The sequence below is a fragment of the Giraffa tippelskirchi genome, chromosome 12, assembly GCF_054371585.1.
Source record: "Giraffa tippelskirchi isolate mGirTip1 chromosome 12, T2T-mGirTip1v1.2.pri, whole genome shotgun sequence".
Taxonomy (NCBI): Eukaryota; Metazoa; Chordata; class Mammalia; order Artiodactyla; family Giraffidae; genus Giraffa; species Giraffa tippelskirchi.
The window spans coordinates 121603851-121622539 of NC_137286.1; the positions used below are offsets into that span (position 1 = coordinate 121603851).

An 18689-nucleotide genomic window follows, 5' to 3' on the forward strand; every position below is an offset into this window, starting at 1 on the left:
CTCTAACATCAATGGGATTAAAAAAAACTAAATACCAGGGAAAATACCTCCTTTTAGGAACTGAAATGTTTATGATTATCTGAACAAAGTTTTTGGAGAGATAAAAGCACAATATGATTAAAAAAAAAAAAGAAAGAAAAGAAAAAACCTTGTTAACATCAATACTGGGGGATAGAACAGTATTTGTGTAAGATTAACTGCACAACATCAGTGTACTCATAACTGAACCTGCAATTAAATTAAAATAGCAAGGCCCCTTATGTAAGGGGTGGGTTATAGTCACTTCATAGATTTATGTAGATATCTAATCTAATTGGCATTTTTGAATGATAATTCATTACCAATTCCTATTGCTACCTCAGCTATCCTTATGGAAAAGCCCAAAAAAGGAGAAAAATTATGCACCACTCAGAAACAATCTATATGTGCAAATTTGCAAAGTGTATGACATCATATATAAGGTATGTCTCTATCCTAATAGGAAATAACCCTTGAAAATAATATATCCCTTTCCCTTCTTGCATTTGGTTTGGAAAAAATTACAATTTACTTCAATTATCTGACAATGAAGTGCCTCGGTAATAAATCTAACATTAAAAAATCATTTCCAGCCAATTACTCCAATAAAATCAATGAAGGTCAGGCTCAGCTGTAGCAACAAACAAATGACATGCTATTGACAGGCTAGATGGACTTAATTGTCATTTATAAAGGTTAAGGGGATAAAACAATCTAATAGAAAGCAGATGTTTTCTAAACAAACAAACAAACCAAAATGGAAACAAGTGAGATAAACTGAGCAATTTAGGTATGAACAACCTCAACATTTTACTGGCCTGGTCCCAGAGCAAAAATCCAAGTTATTCTGAGTCTCAGCAAGCATGCATGTTGGAGTTGGTCAATATTTATCTGCTTCAAGGCTGCTTTGTGATCTTTCTACCTTTTATTTATTGAAGTCATGAAACAGATTTTCTGCTAATAGAAAATGAAGAATTGATAAAATTGAATAACAGTAGCTAGGTTAAAAGCAGCTTGACCCGTTTCAGAATTCCAGTAACTGCATCTTTGAGAACAGCAAACACAGAGAAAAGAGAGCTTACCCTTTCTCTGATAAGGAGAGAAGCTTGTTAATTCTGAGAGCTCTTTACCAGACATAAACCTAGGTTCTAAACATTCACATGTTGTTTAAAATCCATGTTTGCAAACAGCATGAGACATAACCAAATAAATCTAGAAGGTTTTGTTAGCAAGTAATTGCCCACTCTCACCTGTAAAAGTTAGCAAAGCTTAACAATGGCATGGGACAAACTGCTTTGTCTGTACAGATTTCTCAAAATAGACCGCAAAACTTGCCTTACCTGAAAACTTCCAGGATCTTCCCTCTGTATTACAAGTGGCTCTCAGCCATTGCTTTAATGGAAAAGAAGACATTTTGAAGAGATCCGACTCACCCGAAACCGCAGCTTCATAGAATCTCTAAAAAAGAAAAGGGCCGTAGATCACCAAATTCAATTCTTTCATTTTTCAGAGAAAGCAACACAGAAGCAGAGAAAGAGAATCAGCCCCAGGTCAGTTGACTCCCAGGGAGATGTTTTTTTACCAAGGTTTTTATTAAAATGCTAAAAGGGTGAAGAAAATACTGTCTGCTTCCCATACACACCTGTTTTACCAAAATATGCAATCTGGTGTTCACAAGTATGCCCACAATTACCTTCTTCATTGGTTAAAAGAGCAAGGGCCAAGTTTCTCAAATTAAAAAGGTTTCCTCTCCTCCTCTCTTCCCCTGGCCTTTTCTCACCTGGACACCCCCAAATACTTCCAAGTCTTTAAAAAAGAAAGAGAGAGATAGAGAGATGAAAGAGAATAAAGAAGAGAAAGAAGCAAGAAATAGAAAGAGGGAGGGAAGGAAGAAGAAAGGGAGAAAGAAAATGTCAATTAAATTTAGTCTCTGAAATTAGCCTGGCTATCTCAAATAAATAAACAAACTTTAAAAAAGCAAATTTTAAAAAAAGCAGAAAATAAGTAAGCAAACAAAAACTTCCCCACAAGAAAAGAAGATAAATGTGAATTTTATGTTTTTGTAATACCGGAAAATTATTTATTCTTATTTTTTGGACATTCCTTACAGAAAAACTTTATATGGATTTTTTCCCTTTCTTTAATTGCAGTATAGTTGACATTCACTATCATATTAGCTTCAGGTGTACCACATAGTGATCTGACATTTATACATGTTATGGATTGATCATCGTGATAAGACTAGCAAACACCTGTCACCATAGAAAGTTATTACTCTATTATTGACTACATTCCCTTTGCTGTGTGTTACATCCTCATGATGTGTTTATAAGCGGAAGTGCATACCTCTTCATCCTCTCCAGCTATGTTGCTCTCCCACCTCCCCTCTGGTGGCCACCAGTTTGTTCTCTGTATCTACGAATTTGTGCCTGTTTTATTTGCTCATTTATTTATTTCTCACACATAAGTGAGATCGTGCAGTATCTGTCTTGTTCTGTCTGACCTGTTTCACTTAGCATAATACTCTCTGCTGCTGCTGCTAAGTCACTTCAGTTGTGTCCAACCCTTTGCCATCCTACAGACTGTAGCCCACCAGGCTTCTCTGTCCATGGGATTCTCCAGGCAAGAATACCGGAATGGGTTCCCATGCCCTCATCTGGGGGACCTTCTCGGCCCAGGAATTGAACCCACATCTCTTATGTCTCCTGCATTGGCAGGAGACTAGCACCACATGGGTAGCCCCATAATACTCTCTAGGTACCTCCATGTTGCTGCTAATGACAATATTTCATTCTTCTTATGGCTGAGTAATATTCCATTGTGTGTGTGTATATACACACACATATATATATCACATCTTTATCCACTATCCTTGCATGAACCCTTGGTTGCTTCCATTATCTTGGCCATTGTAAATAATGCTGCAATGAACATAGGGGTTCATATACCTTTTCCAGCTAGTGTTTTCATTATCTTCTGATAAAAGCCCAGAAGTAGAATTGCTGGACCATACAGTAGTTCTACTTTCAACTTTCCGAAGAGCATCCATACTCTTCCATAGTGGCTACACCAATTTATATTCCCACCAGTGGTGCACATCCTAGCCAATACTTGTTATCTTTTTGGTGTTGGCCATTCTGACAGGTATGCAGTGATATCTCATTGTGGTTTTGATTTGCACTTCCCTGATGACTAGTGATGTTGAGAATCTTTTCACATGTCTGTTGGCCATCTTGGAAAAATGTCTATTCAGGTGCTCTGCCCATTTTTCAATCAGATTTTGTGTTTTATTTTTTATTTTCATTTGGCTAAGTCAGATCTTAGTTGCAGCACTGCTGCTGCTAAGTCGCTTCAGTCGTGTCTGACTCTGTGCAACCCCACAGACGGCAGCCCACCAGGCTCCCCCATCCCTGGGATTCTCCAGGCAAGAATACCGGAGTGCGTTGCCATTTCCTTCTCCAAGTTGCAGCACTAGAGATCTTCATTGTATCATGCAGATATTTCATTTCGGCACACAAACTCTCTAGCTGTGGCTCACGGTCTTGGTTGCTCCATGGCACATAGGATCTTAGTTCCCCAACTAGGGATTTAACCCATGTCCCCTGCATTACAAGGTGAATGCTTAACCACTGGACCACCAGGGAAGTCGCAGATTGTGGTTTTCTTTTTCATATTGAATTATGTTAGTTTTTATATGTGTTAGATCTTAATCCCTTATTAGATATACCATTTGCAAATATATTCTCTCATTCAGTAGGTTGGCTTTTCATTTTGTTGATGGTTTCCTTAAATGTAAAACCTGAAACCTTAAAACTCCTAGAAGAAAACTTAGTATTCTCGTTGACATCAGTCTTTGCAATATTTTGGGGGGTGTCTTCTTAGGTAAGAGCAACAAAAACAAAAATAAATAGATGGGACTACATAATACAAAAAAGATTTGCATAAGGTCAGGTGGAAATTTCTGAATTTTGTTTAAAATAAAGAAACAAGAATATGACATAATGATATAACTTAATTGGTAAAGCATGGATTTGATATTTTATTTTTCTTCTTAATGGATTTCCCCAGTATTAAGAAGCTAAAATCACTAAGTCTCCCCTCAATTGCTAATAAAAGAAGGTTTGTTCAAAGTTCAAGCATTAGTTCCCACATTTTTGCTAACAGACCTTATTTCATGTATTTAGTTTATAACAACAATGTTAAAATCACCATCAATAGTTGTATGTACCAAAAGCACAATTTATAACAGTCAGTGGGAAATATCTATTAAATACTAGAGTAGGAGATCACTTGGGCAAATTTCTAGCGAAGCAACTGCTTGTTAAGAGAACTTCACCTTAAGCTTGTGCCTAAGGAGTATTTTCTTAACCAAAACAGCAAAAGGGAATTTGTTCTTAAAATGAAAGGTGCATTATAAATGCTTAATACACCCAAAGTAATACAACTTCCTCATTTTTGGTAAAATCGAATTCTGGAAGCTAAGGCTCAAGGGAGATCAGGATAATTTCTGACTCTCAGCAGCCTTGTTAGTTCCATCTATAAACTGGAAATAAAATTTATTTTCTCATCTTCTTATTCCAGTTGTATTTTGAACAATGGGTAAGTCCAGTTTGGCACTCCTAGCATAGAGGGGCTAAAGACACACAAGAGGGTTGCACGAGATCCAGGGATCAATACAAACGCTTTAGTTGCTACCTAGCTTTACCACCTTAAATGACCCACTCCCAGACATAGTCGCCATGAAAACCCAGTGCATAAATAGAGAGATTTATTTGGTTGTCTGCAATCCAACCATGATGCCAATATAAAAGATTTTCAAAGCTACAACTCAAGCATTGATTTCTCTCCCAAGATTAACATCACTTAGATCACCTTCCACCAAACAGATGTCTACTGGTTAATTTCCTGTTTCTTTTGGTGGTATTACCGTCCTGACTTCTACTCCTCCATTGTTTTATCTTTACCACAGCAATCACATAACACCAGTTCCTATTAAATGTCGCACGATCATTGGCATGTTTTCTTTTGTTTTTATTTCCACCACACCATTGTGGTTCAGCCCTCTTTACTTAATAAAGAAACAATGTCCCAAGAGACTGGCCTCCGATTTTTTTTCTCCTCTCCCACCCCTTGTTTATCTTGCACACATGTGTGAGATTTGATCCCAACTACAGAATCCAGCACTTCAGTCTCCATTCCATAACTCTGTAACTGACCCCTATCTTTCCCAACTAATATAATATGCTGTCCTCCTTCTTTTAGCTATAAGATCCTTGCTCCTCATCATGCATTGTTGCATAGACACACCTAGCAAGTTCCCTCCCCCATGCTGGCCCCATGTGATGAGATTGCTTTATGATGCATGTCCACCGGTTCTGAAATGGCCTCTCTCTATCTCTCCTTACCCAAATCTTATCCACTCCAGGATAAGATCCCCTCTTGCACCTTTCCACTCAAAAAATGATGACTTATTCTTGCATCCATTCATACTTGTTTAATCTGGGTCTACAATGCAAATGATACGACCTTAGGCACCAAGAGAAAATGAAACAGAAGGACTTGGAAAATTACTTAAGGTCACAGAGCTGTGGGATAGACAAGACTGGTGCTTAACTATCTCTTTAGTATAACATTGAAAGAGAGAAGCACCACAGGAAAGAGCTGTTAAGTGCCAAGAGGCTCCAAAGAGGAACAGATCCCTTTAGCTGGACGAAGTGGTGGTGACATTTGCATTTGGAAATGAGAGACAGGCCGCATTTGGGCAGGAGGAGACAGGGAAAAGGCCCTTTCTGTGGAGAAAACACTGAACAGAAGGGTGTTCTGAAAGTCAAAGTCGCTCATTTGTGTCCGACTCTGCAAGTGACTCTTTGCAAGCCCATGGACTGTAGTCCATGGAATTGTCCAGGCCAGAATACTGGAGGTGCATAGCCTTTCCCTTCTCCAGGGGATCTTCCCAACCCAGGGATCAAACTCAGGTCTCCTGCATTGCGGGCGGATTCTTTACCAGCTGAGCCACCAGGGAAGCCCAAGAATACTGGAGTGGGTGGCCTATCCCTTCTCCAGCAGATCTTCCCAATCCAGGAATTGAACCGGGGTCACCTGCATTGCAAGCGGATTCTTTACCAACTGAGCTATAAGGCATGCTCTAGTGAATAGCAAAGTACATGTGAAGGCCTGTGGCTTTCCTCTAAGCACCATGTGGCTTGTGGAGTGTTCAGATTTAGAACCATATTAGAATTATGTCTATGCATATTGCATTTTCCTAAACAAATTGAGTCTCTGGGAACAATCATCGTCTTATGTGATAAAACCCAGTTATGTCCCCTGTGTTTTACATTACTATCTGCATTCTACAAAAGCATTATCCCCATTTCACAAATGAGAAAGTAAAACGACTTAGTTGAGACCACATATTTACTAAGTTGAGACCACATATTTACTAAGTTCTGTAACTATTTGTTTTAAGTTCTATAACATCTCTATAGGTAAAATTTGAACTTGAGCCTAATTCAAAAAAATGGATCAAACGTTACTGGTCATAAAAAGATGAATAAATTACAATTCTGGCATGTAAAGAAATCTTGGTCCAGTGGAGGAGAGAGCAAAGCTCAGTATGTATTACCTGCTGCCAATGCTCAGTATGTCTACTGCTCATACTGAACAATGCTCAGGATGTATCATATGGTGGGTAATGGCAGCTAGGAGAGTTTTACTCCCATTGTTTTACTTTAAGCCTCTGTCTTGTCTGGATGAGTCTAAAACCATGCTAACTTGTCTGCTTGCTACAGCTCCGATTCTGCACACTGCCATCAGAGGTAGCTTTCTAAAACACAAATAAATATATACCTCTTCCCGGCTCAGATGTCTTCAGGGACTCTATATAACCTGTAAGATAAAAGTCCAAACCCCATAACCTCACCTACAAGGCAAATATCATGAGACTGCTCTAACCTACCATTCCAACCATACACCCTCCACAGGCAGCCACAGCTCAGCCAACGCCCACTCTGTGTCACCAATACCGTTTCCCCTTCCTCAGTGCCCTTTCTCCTCCTTGCTCTCCCTAGGAACTCCCCGTCCCTCAATGCAAAGTTTAAATGCTGTTACCTTGAGTAGCTTCTCTGACTCTGCTCACACACTGATCACCGTATGTGATCCTATGGCATATTTGTAGATTTTTCTCTTCTACACTGGATCATGGTCCTTTAGACATACAACATATAAATGAATACCAGACCCTTCATAGGTCCTCAAAAAGTGTTAGTTGAAAGAATTAATGATAAAAGGAATGGCACATTCAGTTCAGTTCAGTCGCTCAGTTGTGTCCGACTCTTTGCACGTGTGTCCGACTCTTGGCACACTAATCAACAGATAAGGTTTAAGAGGGAGATGCAAGACAGGGAATATGCTGCTGTATTCAATTACATTGTTGCTGACAGCTGGAGATGTAGTCAGGCTAATAGAAATAGACTTCAAGTCTTAAGAGTTCTATAAAACTTAGTATTCCATTCTCCACTAAATCAGCACTAGACAACCCAAGTAATCCTCTGAACCATACCTCAGGGGTCTTTTTACTTGGTACTCCATGAAGATGATGAGGTGAGGGAACACACCCTCTGTTATGACAATTTCATTCCTACAAAGTGAACCCATCCTCTCTGACAACAAGCCTCCTCACTTCTGATGTATATATACAAAATCTGAAGCACAAAGGATGGGGTCTGATGCCAGTTTCCTGCTCCTCACAAAGAATAGCTGATGACTCTTGGCCAGTGTTGATCTCATGTGGATGCTCTTCTATGGGTACCAACTGCTTCTTCCCTTTCATGGGTCAACGCTAGGCTGTCTGCCTTTGGCCTTCTTATTACTAACTACAGAAATTTCTTATGGTTTGTTAATGTGCTTATTCAAAGGGCTGTCACTAAATACTTAATATATATCAATCAGATTTCAAGAAAGGATTTTGTCTCTTCAATAGGTTTCAACTTTCTACAATATGCTTTACAAAATGCCGGCATCAGCTTTACCCAGTTTACAGCTCTATAATACCATAGCTATCTGCCTATCTCTCCAACCCAAAGTTCATTAGCCGAGCATGCAGCCCAGCCTGTGTTTTCCCAGTCACTGGCAAGATTTCTTCATACAGAAACAGGAAGGGATTTAACACCTCATTTGATGAAAAGAATAATTTCCTGTTTGGGATCTGAGCTGAAATCACTTTGGCACTGGAACTCTGATGTTGGTTCTTTCATAAAAGAAGCAGCTGCTAAAAGCTTTGGTTGTGGAGTCATTTCGTGACTATATTGGTAGGGTAGGCAATCACAACTTAGAGAGATTTGATAATCAACTTTACAAGCCCTCAAATATCAGCACCCATGCAAAGTTGTACAATTTTTAAACCTGATTGATTGGACCAACTTGAAAACAAATACTATGTTCAGATTTCAGGTTCATTCGATTATGCAAGATGTGGAAAATGTGATGAGATTTTTAAGGAAGATGCTATAACTTCTACCTGAATACACTTTGCTAGATGCAGATAAGGAGAGTGTAAGTATGAGAACTTGCCTGAAGAAGGGAGGACTAAGTCACTACTTGATGACTGTCATGCAACATGACATGTCATCGAACATGAGGCATAGAGTGACACAAATAAGCTAAGACATAACACTGAACCCCACTCAAGCCATGAACGTTTTTAATATTAGTTATATAGGCACAGGGAACATGCCAGCTCTAAGTCTAGCTCAGGTTATGCAAAGATCACTCAGGTTCCCATTGTTCTCAAGTCCAGTCATGTGCAGCACAACCTGACCTGGTCATTGGCAATTTGAGCCAATTGAAGGAGATAGTTGCCAGACAAATGCAATTGCTCATCTGCATAAATCAGGTTTCTTAGAGGGAGAAATTTGGTCCATATAGATTGAAATGACAGGCTGACTGCCTCAAAGACAAACTAGTATTGACTGCATCTTCCCCATACCACAACATGACTGGATATTGTGACTCTGGCATGTTCTCTGTCTATCTCAACAATTTTTATACTTAAAATATAAATTAATAGTGGAGGGATTTGAGAGGAATATTGATTTTCAACTGAGATTTAATTTTTTTTTCGGTTTATTCTGAGCCAAATAAGGTCCTCAATGCACTGTTAATATGATTACAAGACTATGGTCCAAAGAGAGTACATTTCATTCTACCTAGTACCAGGTAAATAGAGGAGTCAGAATTGCTTGTCATATTTTTTTTTTTTTTTTGTAATGCCTACACCAATTCACAAACAAATGAGAAAGTGAATTTACATCAAAGGAGAAGTGATGCATTCAGTATGCCCAAAAAGTACATATGGACTTCAAGGATGGAATTAGGACTCCCCACATATAGTGTATTTAAAGACGCATTTGTCAGAAATAGATGCAAATATCAGAAAGCCCAATTAATAGAGGCTAAAGTTCAATCCTTGGGTCTGGAAGATCTCCTGGAGAAGGAGATGGCAACCCACTCCAGTATTCTTGCCTGGAAAATCCCATGGATGGAGGAACCTGGTAGGCTACAGTCCATGGGATTGCAAAGAGTCGGACACGACTGAGTAACTTCACTTCAAAGTAATGAAAGATGCTTAATTATAACAATTAGTCTGGAGGTAAGTGACTCCAGAACTGGCTCAGGAGCTCAATGAAGTCACAGATTTGGCACTTGTAAAAAGAGAGTTACTTCAGTTCCAAGCGTCTCATACTCACAGGGCAGGGAGGTAAGCAGGACAAAAACCTGAGGTTATCAACACTGCTACACAAATGCCACTGGAATTCTGTTAGCAAGTAAGAAGGAGGATGGCTATCCTTCAGTGAGACTCACTGGGCCTACAGATACTTCGTCTTGCTGAGAATGTTCTCACAGGCCTCCCTTGAAATCAATAAACCCCTCATGTTTGACACTACAACATCCCATTCCACACAGCTCTTTGAAAAACCACAGTAGGATCTCTCTGTCCAGCAGTCTATTTCCTTTTTTCTAGAAGGAAAAGAAGAGATAAACTATCAAAGTGAAGTATTGCTTTATCAAATTTAATGCTAGGAAGCAGTGGCAAGCTCAAAATAAGCAACAAGATAGTTCACAACCTCATGGGAAAGGCTGTGAATTTATAGTTTACTGCTGGGGCTGGGAGGGTAACACGACTTATGAAGATTTTAAAGATAATTGGAGGCAAAATTGATAGCAGAGCCAAAATAGCTAGAATTACCTCTCTATACTCACACTTCTATCAGTCATCAATTCACATCTCTCTGCTCACATTTCATCATCAATGCAACCATCAACAATTAACTTGGTAATACCTCCACCATTCTGAAAAAATGATATACATATATATATGTGTGTGTATATATATATCTCCCCAATGGTAAACTGGCAATATTTTCACTTATTTATTTTTTTCCGGGAGTTGTAAGACTGTTAGACAAATTTGTTTACTGAGGATATTTCCCAACAACAACAAAAAATATTGAAAACATAGATTATATAGGTTATACTTTATGCTGAGAAAATTACTTTTTAAAAATTGTAGATGTATTTTTGAGACCTGAAAATATATGGAGGCCTGAGGTTCTGGAACATCTGGAATGAAAATATATTATATTTGAAAAATGTAAGCCAGTTTTCTAGGAAAAAGTATAATCAGAAGTATAAATACTCAGTGGTGGTGGTGGTTTTGTCACTAAGTTGTGTCCAACACTTGCAAGTATTTAATGACACTATTGCTAAAAGAAAGTAAAGGTAACAGCGGCAACAAAGTGACATGACCGAGAGAGTCAATTCCTAGGCAGGTTGATAAAAAAATCTGATGTCCCCAGGGAGGGGAAAGCAGTCTGGGGCTCTCAAGGAGGAGATAAGGGTCTGGAATTCTCAAGGAGGAGGAAAGGACAAACTTTTTTTTCTACATTCCTTAGTAAGGAGTATATAAAAATAATGTATCCTGCTTGAGGACAGTTTCTCCTTCCTGAAAACTTTCTGGCTATTCCTGTTATCTTAAAATGTAAGTTATGGGAGTGGGTCTAGTAAGATCTTTACAACCTCCAGACATTCTTTTGATGTATTGTAATAACCAATTAAAAAAGTATATAACTCTCTTGCTTAGACTAGCAAGGAGGGCACTCTCCATCTTCCTTCTGATGTCTACGTCGGAATACCTATGGCTGATTCATGTTGAGGTTTGACAGAAAACCATGAAGTTCTGTAAAGCAATTATCCTTCAATTAAAACATAAATTAAAAAAAATAAAATAAAACTCTGCTACACAAAAGCTCTTGAGTGATCAAGCCTGGTCCCTGGTCCCAAAGCTAAATCTTCTTCTTCCGAGATCAAGAATCCAACACCATTCACAGTAAGCTATCATTACTTTGGAAAAGCTATAGAAAAGGTTAGTAGTTGACCCAATACTAGCCAACAATGACTCAGAGATACTTATGTTTTAAAAATTCCTCTTTTGGTAGCTACGAACACAGAGCCTCCTAAAAAATAAATCTTGTTTTCATCTCAGTTGTTTTATTCAGAGCTCAAAACTCATGCCTCAGAAGCAGCTTCAGAATAGTATTGATGAAAACATGGCACAGATTTTAAGAGTGGATCAGATATGCAGCTAGGGGGCATATAGAAGCGAGGACTTTGGGTTCAGGAAGAAGTGGATTTGAATGCCAACTTTACCAGCTACTAACTGTTTAACTTAAAGCCAGGTAGGGATTTAAGTGAGGGCTTTCCAGGTGGCCCTAGTGGTAAAGAACCCACCTGCCAATGCAGATGTAAGAGATGGGGGTTTGATCCCTGGGGTGGAAAGATCTCCTGCAGGAGGGCACAGCAATCCTCTCCATATGTTTGCCTGGAGAATCCCCATGGACAAAGGAACCTGGCAGGCTACGTTCGATAGGGTCGCAAAGAGTCAGACATGACTGAAGTGACTCAGCACACACACACACACACCAGGTTCTTAAGTATTCGGAGCCACTTTTGGTATTTGAAAAGTAAAGATGAATAAAATAGTCACTTTGAGGGGTTGTTATAATGACTGAATTGGACAGTACATATAAATCATTTGCACAAGGTAGGCTCTCAAAACAAAGTAGCCATGCTTAATAAAAGAAGACAGCATAGATTTTTAAAAAGAGAGTTTCACACTTCCTATTATTGTGAATGGATGTCTACAGTAGTAGGGACCCATTAAACAGAAACAGTACTTTAGAGAATCGGGCTTCGGTACATTTTGAGTTTTTTACTCCACGAGGTAGACTGGGTTATTGTTTAAAAATTTCTCTCCCTCCCAGTCACTTTCATAGGAGGTGTCCACTTCTCCTTTCATTGATCTTAGGCCTGACCATGTTTCCTGTTTGGGGCAGTGAGATGTCAGCATACATGAGGCAAACAGAGGCATAAAATACTCCTGAGCTGCTGGTGTGCTCTCCTTACTTCTGCCACTGACCTGAAATTGAAAAGCAGTGAAAGTGTTAGTCATTTTCCCAGGCAAGAATACTGGATTGGGATGCCATTTCCTCCTCCAGGGGATCTTGAACCCATGTCTCTTGCATCTCCTGCATTGGCGGGCAGATTCTTTACCACTGAGTCACCTGGGAAATCCATGGTAGTGTATATATGTTGATGCTGCTGCTGCTGCTGCTGCTGCTAAGTCGCTCAGTCGTGTCCGACTCTTAGCGACCCCATGGGCTGCAGCCCACCAGGCTCCTCCGTCTATGGGATTTTCCAGGCAAGAGCCATTGCCTTCTCCATATGTTGATGTTACTTTCTCCGTTTGTCTCATGCATCTCCATCCCTTCCCCTCAAACAGGTTGTTTGTTTCTTGAATGCCAGATGTACATATTTTTGGGAGAAATGTGTTTTTAAGAAAGCCCAATTTGATTGTAGATTTATTCATTTCTCCCCGTAATCAGAAAATTGTGGCTTTATGTGTTTTGAAGACTTACTGTTGAATGTATAAATATCCAGGATTGTTATGTCTGTCTGAGGAATTTTTCTTTTATCTTTCAAAAATGTACTCCTTTAACCATAAAATAGGCTTTTCCTTAATATTTACTTTGTTTTATAGTAATAATATTTGACCAGCTTTATTTTGGTTAGTTTTATTTTATATGTATACATATTTCATTTATATTCAATACATTTGTTTCACTGCATTATAGCATTTTTTTGGTAAACAGACATGGATTTTGAATTTTTTTTTGAACTATGAATTTTGGGGAAATAGACATGAATTTTGAATTTTTTAATTTAATTCTAGTCTGAGTATCTCTCTTTTGCAACAAAGAAGCTTGATCCATTTAGACTTAGTGTGAATACTGATTTTGGCAGAGGACTAATTTATAATGCATTATTTTATATTTCTCATGTCTTTCATTGTTTCCTTTTTCTCCTTTCTATTTTTAATTTATTAAGTTTTTAAATTTTTTCACTTAATTCCTTTCTTAATTTGGAAGTTACATATGCAATGACTATCTTTTTTGGTAATTAAGAAGCAGAGACATTACTTTGCCAACAAAGGTCCATCTAGTCAAGGGTATGGTTTTTCCAGTAGTCATGTATGGATGTGAGAGTTGGACTATAAAGAAAGCTGAGCACTGAAGAATTGATGTTTTGAACTGTGGTGTTGGAGAAGACTCTTGAGAGTCCCTTGGACCGCAAGGAGATCCAACCAGTCCATCCTAAAGGAGATCAGTCCTGGGTGTTCATTGGAAGGACTGATGTTGAAGCTGAAACTCCAATACTTTGGCCATCTGATGTGAAGAGCTGACTCACTGGAAAAGATCTGATGCTGCGAAAGATTGAGGGCAGGAGGAGAAGGGGACGACAGAGGATGAGATGGGTGGATGGCATCACCAACTCGATGGACATGGGTTTGGGTGGACTTAGGGAGTTAGTGATGGACAAGGAGGCCCGACGTGCTGTGGTTCATGGGGTCACAAAGAGTCGGACACGACTGAGCGACTGAACTGAACTGAACTTATATTTTTACCATTCATAGTTGATTTAATAATATTAAGAAACAATATCTCTATCCTCCTAGAATACCAAGTTTCTTAGAATATATTCCAGTCAACTACTGATACATTTTGTTATTGCTGTTCAATATTTTACTTTCACCTTGTTTATAATGCCTTCAACATACTTGATAATTATTATTAATAAGATTCTTGAATTTTAAAATAATATTTTCTTTAAATTTATCTATGTTTTTATGATTCTTTTGCACATAATTTTCCTTGCATATCATTCCTTTCTTCTGAGTTTAATTTCTCTTTACTGGAAATATATCTTCTGTTTTTTTTTGGTTTATGTATAGTAATGGATTATCTATAGATATTAAGATTTTCCCTATTTCTTTGTCTTAGCATGTTTTGTTTTTGTTCACCTAAAATTATAATTTTCTTGTCCATAGAATTCTAGTTTGACAGTCATTTTCACCAACTACAAGAAGATATTATTTCAATGCCTTTTGGCTTCTATCAGTGTAATTTGTTCTTGACTTTTTTTTAAATGAGTACTCTTTTTTTTTTTTTTTCTGGTCCTCTGATAGCTTTTAAGATTTGTTTCTAGAAATTCTGTTTTGTTATTATTCAAGTCTGTCCATTTTTAGTTAATTTTTTGGTCCTATTTCATCATGGTTTCTCTTTGTTTTTTTTTATTTTAGAAGTACTTTTAGTTTTTTTCTTCAAGTTTTTTTTTTGTAGTGATGCTTCTCCCTTGCTACATCTGCTGATGCTCCTTCATGATGGTTTGGTTTTTTTATCTTGACCCCGTGTTTGAGAAAAAATTTTGTTTGTTTCCTTGGAAAGTTCCATGTGCTTTGGGTGAAATATATTTTTTAGTGTGATAATTGTACAATTTTTACCAGAATCCTAGGGGTTTTAAGTTTTCAGCTTGGAATTCTCACAACATAGGAGTAACATAAATTTAGCCCTCCACATCTCTGCAGGTCCAAAGGTAGAAATTGTCATTTTTATTGTCAATTGTCCATTTTTATGAACATTTCTTTTTCCTTCTTAGAAATTAGGGCATATAACAATCTTCCCTACTATCTACCAGTAAGTAGGTAGAGTTTTTCAAGTCTTCTTCACAATTGGGTAGGTTTTCAAGGCTCCTGGCTTCATGAAAGTTCTTCAACTCAGCTTCTCTCCTAAGATCATTTTGCTTGTCCCCACACTGGCATTGAAACCAGTCTCCAACTCCTAGGATCATATCTGTCTTAAAAATGTATCTTGGGTAGCTGAGTTTTTAATGTAAATGCCATCTTGACTTTCAGCTCTTCATTCCTGTATCTAGAAGACTTAGCTTTTTTTTCTATTTTTTCAGCTTGGCTATGTTTTCAGGCTTAATTTTTAGTATCTTTAATCTAGCCTGTCAAATTTCATTTCAACTGTGGGTTCTTTTAGCTAAAGGGAAAAGCCTGTTATCTCAATCTGCCTTGATGCCAGCACTGGAATTAAACAGTTCTTTTTTTTTTTTTAAAGAAAATGAAATAGATTATGCAAACATATTTTCTTTAAAATATATTAAGGAAAGAAGTAAGTTTCCAGTAATTTATTTATGATCCACTTTTTTGTTTTTTTTTTAATCAACAGTTTACGTTGCTCTGAGTATTTGCTTAAATTATCTGCTTTTGTTCACTTAGAACAACTAACCTGAAATTAACTTGGAGACAAAGAGTATTTTACTGTTTCAGGAGGTACAGAGGGCTTAATTAAGAGGAATTTGCTGTTACGTTATATTCTGTCCAGGAAGAAAGAAGGAATACATTATATTTTTATATTTGTTTTGTTTTATAATTGATATCTACCATCCTTAGCACTGTTTACCTACACAAATCATACAAAATTGTTTTCTAACTTTTTTAAGCCGGTGATCCTAATACATGCCAAGACTCAAGATTGTGCCCATTTGTTCACAATGGTAATTCCATGCCTGGCACATGGTGAATACTCAAGTAAAAGTGAAAATGAAAGTCACTCAGTTGTGTCCATGGAATTCTCCAGGCCAGAATACTGGAGTGGATAGCCTTCCCCTTTTCCAGGGGATCTTCCCAATCCAGGGATCATACACAGGTCTCCTGTATTGCAGCCGGATTCTTTACCAGCTGAGCCACAAGGGAAGCCCAAGAATACTGGAGTAGGTAGCCTATCCCTTCTCTAGCAGATCTTCCCAACCCAGGAATTGAACCGGGGTCTCCTGCATTGCAGGTGGATGCTTTACCAACTGAGCTATCAGGGAAGCCCCAGTACTCAAGACGTATGTCTTAAATAAATATCACAACATAACTAAATGAATGTGCCCACAGTAGCTCTCCAAGTACAATAGAAAAAGTGTGGTGTATAAGTCAGTCATTGCCAGAGAAATGCTGCTTAGAAATTGGTCCCCACAACTCAGTGATTTAAAACAGCAATCATTTATTGGCTCCTCCAGGCTGTGTTCAGCTGGGCTCACTCATGTGTCTGTGTTTTGAGAACTGAAAATCTAGGCTGGGCTCACTGAACACAGTTTGGTTCTGCTCTGTGTGTTGGTCTTGGAGCCACTGCAATGAGTAGGCTAGTGTAAATGTGCTATTTTAAGGTCTAGGCTTCCCTGGTGGCTCAGACAGTAAAGAATCAGCCTGCAATTCAGGAGACCTGGGTTCGATCCCTGGGTCGAGAAGGTCCCTTGGAGAAGGGAATGGCTACCCACTCCAGGATTCTTTCCTGGAGAATTCCATGGACAGAGGAACCTGGAAGGCTACAGTCCATGGGGTCGCAAAGAGTCAGACACAACTGAGTGACTAACACAGACAGACAGGAGCGCCTCATGGCAGCAAGGTGGCTGAGATCTATTAAAGTATTGTCTCCTGCTTTCCTTATTTATACTTTTCTCATTCTGGCTTTGGAGCTGGGGAAAGTTCCGAAAGCCTCCTGAATGAAGGGTGAGATGTGAATAAGACATTGAAAATTTACTTGAGTGAGTTTAATCAGTTACTTTTAAAATTACATCAGACTGAATCGATTCAGTTCAATTCAGTCCCTCAGTGGTGTCCAACTCTTTGTGATCCCATGGACTGCAGCATGCTAGGCTTCCCTGTCCATTGCCAACTCCCAGAGATTGCTCAAACTCATGTCCTTTGAGTCATGCCATCCAACCATCTCGTCCTCTGTTGGACTGAATAAAATATTTTAAATGACCTAGTCATGTTCTATTTGCCAGGTGACAATCAATTCTAAGAGGCCGGATTATGTTCTTCCTGATCAATCTCTGTTTTCTCCCTCAGTTACTAGTATAGTGCTATCAACTGAGAGAGCAAGCAGTAAACACACATTACAATGGTAATCTGCATCCTGTATACTTTCCAGTCTGATGGTTGGGATGTTAATTTTTAGATTTGAAAAAAAAAAAGTTTAATATTGTGCTGTCATATGCTGGTACTTACTTGCCCTGGGCTGCTGTTTCCAAAAGCTTGATTCAGCTTGCAAGGGTCTTGGAAGAGCGGTCCCAGTCCAGTCTGCTTAGGGCTACTAATGAGTAACTGTTGTCTGTTGTTGCTGTTTCCCTTTTTCTTTTCTGAGTTGCCTTGGGCAGTGCAACTGAGAAGCTGATGAATGGCCTGTGAGCATGTTTTGGATATTTCAGAGAAATACAGAGAAATTTAAATTCTTTAGCACATTTTGCTTAAACTGTGAAGGTTAGTTCATGCATGTTTTTGTTTAATCACTAAGTCGTGTATGACTTTGCGACCTCATGGACCGTACACCATACCAGGCTCCCCTCTCCTTCGCTATCTCCCAGAATTTGCTTAAATTCAAGTCCGTTGGGTTGGTGACGTGATCTAAACATCTTGTCCTCGCTACCGTCTCTCCTTTTGCCCTCAATCTTTCTCAGCATCAGGGTCTTTTCCAATTAGTCAGCTCTTGGCATAAGGTGGCGGAAGTATTGGAGCTTCAGCTTCAGCATCAGTCCTTCCAATGAATATTCAGGGTTGATTTCCTTTAGGATTGACTGGTTTGATGTCCTTGCAGTCCAGGGGAAAAAGTAATTTGCTGCCTTGGAAAACTTGGATGACCCTTTCTTTCAAAAGTAATTCTTGAACTCCAGATTGGGACAAGAATCCATATTGTGTGGTCCCTTAACACACAAGGAAAACCTCTGTGCACTCAACACATTTTATTCAGTGGATACCTTTTTTGAGCTTGTCTCTCAGTATTCTGAAGGTTCTTTGGGGGTAAGGTACCGCCCTGACTCACCTGTATTCCCCAATTACCTATTTTGGTATCTTGTGCATCAAAAACCCTTAATAAATACTTGTTTAACAGAACTGAAATGGGAGTAGGGGATGAATGTAACCACATTTTCTTTTAAGAACCTCCATTTATTCTGAAGCAGGCTTTATTTAAAAGGTAAGATTACATTTGACTACAAATACCTGAGAGGTTTTGCCAGACTTTTTGTCTTGATTTGACTGTTCTCCTTTCTTTGGACATTATGCTGAATCTGTTGATTTAAAAAAATTCCTAGGTAGACAATTTATTTTACAACAATTCTTGTCATGGAAAGTAAGTTTCAGACTCTGCAACATAAATTTGCAAAAGATTTTACTTATAAGCACCTTTACTGTGCCTTCTTCCCCTGGAGGAGGGAATGGCAACCCACTC

The 18689-nt window shown here is 38.6% G+C and overlaps 1 long non-coding RNA gene across 1 annotated transcript in view; it reads right to left on the reverse strand.

Moving 5' to 3' along the window:
* LOC145529427 (uncharacterized) overlaps nt 1–18689 on the reverse strand; it is a 202113-nt gene that overhangs the window by 24459 nt on the left and 158965 nt on the right. The window contains exon 9 of the long non-coding RNA XR_014071210.1: nt 1359–1476. This is a non-coding gene — a long non-coding RNA (uncharacterized LOC145529427). The remainder of the gene's footprint in view (nt 1–1358; nt 1477–18689) is intronic.